The following is a 6,432-nucleotide window of genomic DNA, read 5'->3' as shown; positions in this document are numbered from 1 at the left end:
TATACTAAATAAATTAAACTTCAAGTATACTTCTTTTTGCTAAGGGGTAGTGCCGAGATGACTTCTGTTGTGATTTTGTGCTAACAAACTGAACTGAATATTACACGACCTGCTGGTAGAGAGGCATGGACACGTGACTTCATTTATTAGTATTATTAACATTTGTAATATGTCTGGAGATCAACTGTATTATTTAGATTAACATGAACGCCTTTGAATCGGAAATAGCTCGCATCCGCCATCTTTGTTCAGTTCACCCAGAAAGATACACACACGCGCGCGCGAGGGATGACGTAGGCTTTATGCTGCAACAACGACACGCTCAAATGGAGTTCTTGTTGAACTGAACATATTTCCGTCACAGTAAAAGTTGTTTTTGTTTGTGTGGATAAAAGCGTCACCGCGGCGCCATGATGGCGTTTAACGAACAGAACAGACGAATCCGCTTCTTTACCACAGTACAGACACTCAGCAGTACCCGGATGTAGTGTCATGGCCGCCGTCAGGGAGAAGGAAGCCAAATGTATCTTACGTTTCTCAGCTTTTCCGAGCCGGACTGCTTTCACCAGCATGTCGGACGTTGATGGGACACAGCCCGAACTTCCGTCCGAACTCACAGTAAGAAAGAAGTTATTTCCTGTAACTTTGAACGCGTGGGGGCTTTATTTAGGTGTCAAATACCTGAGAATAAAATGGTCTTGTTGCGAGGCGCTGTGTTTGTATTGGTTTGGAAGGATTGTATTAAGGAAGCAGGCTTCAAACCCGTGCGGGTCCAGGTTGGACTCCGTGTTCTCCCGCTGCCTGAGCTTCTCCTCACGGCTCCTCCAAACCAACTTATCGTGGAGGACAAACTTAAGCCCCGGGAAAATAAACTCTTTAACAATGAAGCTTAACTTGGTTGAGATTTGGGCTTTTGTCACATTTCATTGTGAAGTTAAAGAGATTTATGAGGAGGTTCATGTGTGGAACAATCAACTTTTCTTTTGTTAACCTCCAGGCTTCATTGATGGCTTCCATCATGTTGTGTCCACCTGTCTGCATCTTCTCAGGTGTTCACTGGCTTTATTATTCGATTACATCACTCATCATGTTTTATTGCTTACTTTGTGTAGGTTAAATCTTTCTGAATAAAGTTTTTGTTCAATTTGCATTTAGAATATTGAAGAAATAATTTGAGTTAGCTAGTTATTACAACGGGCAGCACGGTGGCACAACTGGTAGTGCTGCTGCCTCTCAGCGAGAAGGTCCTTGGTTCAAACCCCGGTCCAGGGGCCTTTCTGGGTGGAGTTTGCATGTTCTCTCCGTGCATGCGTGGGTTTTCTCCGGGTGCTCCGGTTTCCTCCCACAGACCAAAAACATGCATGTTAGGCTGATTGGTAACGCTAAATTGTCCCTAGGTGTGAGTGAGAGAGTGAATGGTTGTTTGTCTCGTTTGTCTCTATGTGGCCCTGTGATGGACTTGCGACCTGTCCAGGGTGTACCCCGCCCCTCGCACAGTGACTGCTGGACATGGGCACCAGCGACCCCCGTGACCCAAAATGGAATAAACGGGTAAAGATAATGGATTGATGGATGGATGGATAGTTATTACAACTTTTTTTCTTTGCTGCACGTTAACAACTGTAGTCTGGTTATGTTGACCCCAGTAAGAACTTGTAACTGCCCCATTGCTGTTGTTATTTCCTCTCTGTGTTGTACTGTGGTAAGAGTGCAACATTTATGATCAAAACAACAATTTACACATCATCGCATGAGATCGTACATACAAGGTTAAACTAAAGTGGCGGCAACTCAGCCTCACTAGATGAATTATGTGGAAGTTACACCATTAAAGTCATCTTGAGATGTTAAAAGTGGCCACATCATCATGGCCACGCCTCAGTAGGTCCATTTTAAGTTGCCTGTAACCTCTCCACGTTATCTGACACAGTTTCAAGGTGTTATCAGGTCAGAGGATGACGCTCAGGAAAAAAATAATGTGTGTTATGTGTTGTCATCATTGTATGTTCCCACACAATGGCAAAATTGGCTCTCTGCAATTAACCCATCCACCAACAGCTGGAGCAGTGGGCAGCTATTAAAAGCACCCGGGGAGCAACTGGGGATAAGGCGTCCTGCTCAGAGACACCACGAGATGTGCAATGACTGGGGATCGAACCCAGGATGTTCGGGTCCCGAGTCGGCTGCTGCCCCTACACCATCTCGGCCCCCATCTGAATATGTAACTAGTCTCTGTGGGTGGGGCTCAGGCGATGGTGGAATATTGACAATGTGGCGGCTGCAGCTGAGTAGTTATAGCAGTCGTCCTCCAATGGGAGAGTTGGGGGTTCAATTCCACCAGCAATCCCATGTTTAAGTGTCCCTGAGTAATACACTAAACCCCTCATTGTCTCTGATGTGTGTCCCATCAGTGTATGAATGTGATCTAAAAACACTGATTAGTCTCTTTACAATGATTTGTTCAGTTAGCTTTGTAGAGATGTAGTAGAGTGCTGTATGAATGTGTTTGTGGAGGTAAATGAACACAGATTGTGTTGTAAAGCGCTTTGAATATCTTGATTAGACAGAAAGGAGCTATATAAGTACAGTCCATTTACTATTTACATGTGGATGTGTTGAGGACCGGACCAAGCCTTTTGACTAAAGACGGTCAAAGCAGATGGCCGCTTGTCCGGAGACTGGTTCTGCTGGAGGTTTCTTCCTGTTTAAAGGGAGTTTTTCCTTTCCACTGTTGCCTTTGTGTTTGCTCAGGATTGGAGACTATGACGAAGTGAAGATTCAACTGCTGACTTCTTTCCTTTTGCTAATTGGTTTTTGTATGTATATGAATGTTTCTATTCAGTGCCCTGAGGCAACTTCTATTGTGATTTGGCGCTATATATAAACTGAATTGAATTAAAGCTTTTGGTGCAGATGAGTTTATTTATTTATTGTTAGTTAGAACAGTTTTGTTTTAAATATGTGTTTTGTGGCAACAATCCAAAGTTGGTGTAGCCTTGCCCACATGGTTCTGATAACTTAAGGACCCAGCATATTCCATCTGAAGCACAACAGTCGACTTGCAGTCATGTGGTTGTGGGACGGTCATTTTCGCTCACACCTTTCGTAGTCCACAAGATACACAATGTAGACCTCCTAGTAAATCCCTCTCACTATACATCACTGCATAAGTTTCTTCCTCCCAGGGTCTCCACTCCATCCCTGCATTGATCATTTGGCCACAAATCTATCATGAAAATAAGCTCTACACTTTTCTGCAGACATACTCTTTCATACACAATGACTGACCAATCTCCATCCAGGTGTTTTTGGCCATTTGACCAATTTATGCCCCTTTTCCATTAGTACCTGTAGTACCGGTACAGCACGGTTCTACTCTACTCGGTACGGTACAGGTTGTGTTTCCATTATGCTTTCAGTACCGGTTCCAGTGGGCGGGGTCCAGAATCCAACATGTATTACCAGATGGTGGCGGTAGTGCGCCATTAAGCTATTGTACTAGCCACCACTTAAGTGTTAGAAGAAGACGACCATAAAACAAAATGGAGGGTATCGTGGCTTTGTTCAACTTACTTCTCAGTCTGTGGCTTTTTGAACGCCGTCGAAGACAAGAGAGTCAGAAACGGCTTCAGGAAGCAAGGCAAAGAACTCTGGAGAAGTACAGGAGAGTGTGGGAAGCCCTAGAGCGTTACAAAATAGAAGACAGGAGGCAAGCTAAACGACGTGTGCGGGTAAGCTAAAATGCTATTTTGCTATAGCATGCAATAACATATTATAAAAGCCGAGCGTAAAAGTACATAAATGTTGGTAAAAAACAGTTTAGTAATACATATGCCGTGTATGTGTTTCAGATGATTCGCCTGCTAAATAATAATAATCGCAGCAGACCTACAGTGTGGGCGCATAACAGAGCTACTCAGTGGTGTGACGTTATTGTACCTGGTTTCACAAACAGTCAGTGGTTGAGGAACTTCAAAATGTCAGAACAATCATTCATCTACCTGTGCAATAAACTACGACCGGCTCTGGAGCGACAACATTCAACTTTCCGCCAATGTGTGTCATTAAAGAAGAGGGTGGCAATTGCACTGTGGAAGCTGGCAACTAGATCAGAGTACAGGAGTGTCGGACATCTTTTTGGCGTCAGCATCACTACGGTGTGTAGATGTGTGCAGGAGTTTTGTGCTGCAGCAGAGACATTGTTGGTGCCAGAACAGATCCGTTTTCCTGATGAAGAGAAGTTAAGAGAAATGGCCCTTTACATTGAGAACCGGTGGGGGCTCCCACACTGTGTGGGTGCTATTGATGGCAGTCATATTCCCATAATAGCACCACAGCACTTTCACACTGATTATTTTAATCAAAAAGGTTGGCATTCCATTATCCTGCAAGCTGTTGTGGATGGAAGGGGACAGTTCTGGAACGTGTTTGCTGGATTGCCAGGGAGCCTGCATGATGCCAGGGTTCTGAGACTGTCCACACTGTGGGAGCTAGCCACGAGAGGAAACCTATTCCCAGCTCATTTCAGGACCATTGGCACAGCGTCCACTGGCTACTACGTCCTGGGTGACTCAGCTTATCCATTGCCGGACTGGCTCTTAAAACCATTTTTCTGACACTGGAAGACTAACAGCAGAACAGCAGATGCACAACCAAAAATTTTGCAGTACACGGGTAGTTGTGGAAAATGCTTTTGGTAGGCTGAAGGGAAGATGGCGTTGCCTTCATAAAAGGAATGACTGTGATGTTGAACTTGTTAAGTCCATGGTGATGACCTGCTGCGCTCTACATAACCTGTGTGAAAGTCATGGAGAGACGTACGAGACCGTATTGGATGAACATGATGCAGAAGCAGCTGCCCAGCCACCCTGTGTGGCTGTGACACAGGAAGTTGGGGAAGGAAGAGATGATGTCAGAAATGCTCTAATGGAGCATCTCATGATAAATCATTCATCCTCATTTGATTAACTGTTTAAATTAATCCCTAATTGTACACATTTTTTCTTTACCTGCATGCCTTAAACCCGTCTTTGTAACATGTAAGTGTCGCTGTTGATAATAAAAATGTACTGTATTAACAATATCTTGACTTTTGTTATGAACAGATGCACTACAACAAGGTTCATGTAAAAATTGATAAACAAATCCCAGTGTGCTGTCATCACAGAAACTGCTTTTAAGAGCATCTGTAGATTTAAAGAACATTATTGTTGAATTTCTCCTTAAATCTTAAGTTTTGTGGTTCATAAGAAAAACCCATAAAATAAATGTACTTTATATATACTAATTAATTTCTATTTATATACCATTTATTTAACATCTAATGTGTATTATATTTAACTTTATATTACACATAAACTAATTACAAACAGCATTTTTTTGTCTCACTGTTCATCTTTACAATACAGGCTGTCATATTTTCACTGGAAAAACTGAAGTAGAAAATTTTTGTGTGATGACTTCATCCTGGAACAAAAAAAGACTAATTTAATAACAGTAAACAAATTGTAGAAATCTTTTCTTAGGAATCATAAAATCTTAAATGTATAAAAGGGATAAATGTCAAATTTGCCTAACATTCACTATGAACGTAAATAGAAATATTGTCAGCTTTTAACATTGACAATTATCATGCAGACACAGGACATAAGAAACAAGTCTTTTATTTGAAAGTAATAAATGTAAAAAAAAATAAACAAAATTAACTACTGGAACAAAATTACTACACTAAAAACTATTAAAAGTACTACTACCTACTGATTATCAATTCTAAACAGTCACACAGGTCTCATGGCACGCGCAAGATCTCCCAGCACACAAAGGAAGGCTTGATTGAAGGCTTAGATCTGAGCAGCCTCCTCTCTTCGCTGAACTGCTTCTTGTTCCCTTGCCTCGCGTGCATCAGCGTGAAGAAGACGAAAGTGTCTCTCACGCTGCTCCCGGTCCTCTTTCTCGCCATCTTTCAGCGCCACAATCAAAGCATGGTCTTTTGCAGACAATCTACTGCGTCTCTTGCCTAGACAGAAGAAACGACAGGTGGTTAATCATTAGACACTGTTTTTTTTTAAATGCAGAGAAGTGCCATTACTGAACGAAAGGTCTTTGTTGTTAGCCTTACAAGATCATTTTTTCTGACTGTACATAATGAAGCAAGCAATGAATTTGAAAAATAATATATGTATATCTATATATATGTATATGTATATATATGTATATGTATATATGTATATGTATATGTATATATATGTATATGTATATATATGTATATGTATATGTATATATATGTATATATATATATGTATATATATGTGTATATGTATATATATGTATATATATATATGTATATATATGTGTATATATATATATATGTATATATATGTGTATATATATATATATATGTATATATATGTGTATATATATGTATGTATATAT

At 41.0% G+C, this 6,432-nt stretch overlaps 1 protein-coding gene across 2 annotated transcripts in view; it reads left to right on the top strand.

Annotated features, from left to right (window-relative positions):
• Window positions 1–505: 505 nt before the first annotated feature.
• si:ch211-214e3.5 (zinc finger protein 518A) overlaps window positions 506–6,432 on the top strand; it is a 99,229-nt gene continuing 93,302 nt past the window's right edge. For both annotated transcript variants that reach the window (XM_037691003.1, XM_037691002.1), the window contains exon 1: window positions 506–618. The gene's annotated coding sequence lies outside the window, so the exon portion shown is untranslated. The remainder of the gene's footprint in view (window positions 619–6,432) is intronic.

The sequence above is a fragment of the Nematolebias whitei genome, chromosome 17, assembly GCF_014905685.2.
Source record: "Nematolebias whitei isolate Nwh7 chromosome 17, NemWhi1, whole genome shotgun sequence".
In the NCBI taxonomy this organism is placed as follows: domain Eukaryota; kingdom Metazoa; phylum Chordata; class Actinopteri; order Cyprinodontiformes; family Rivulidae; genus Nematolebias; species Nematolebias whitei.
This window is presented reverse-complemented; position numbering and strand designations above follow the sequence as displayed.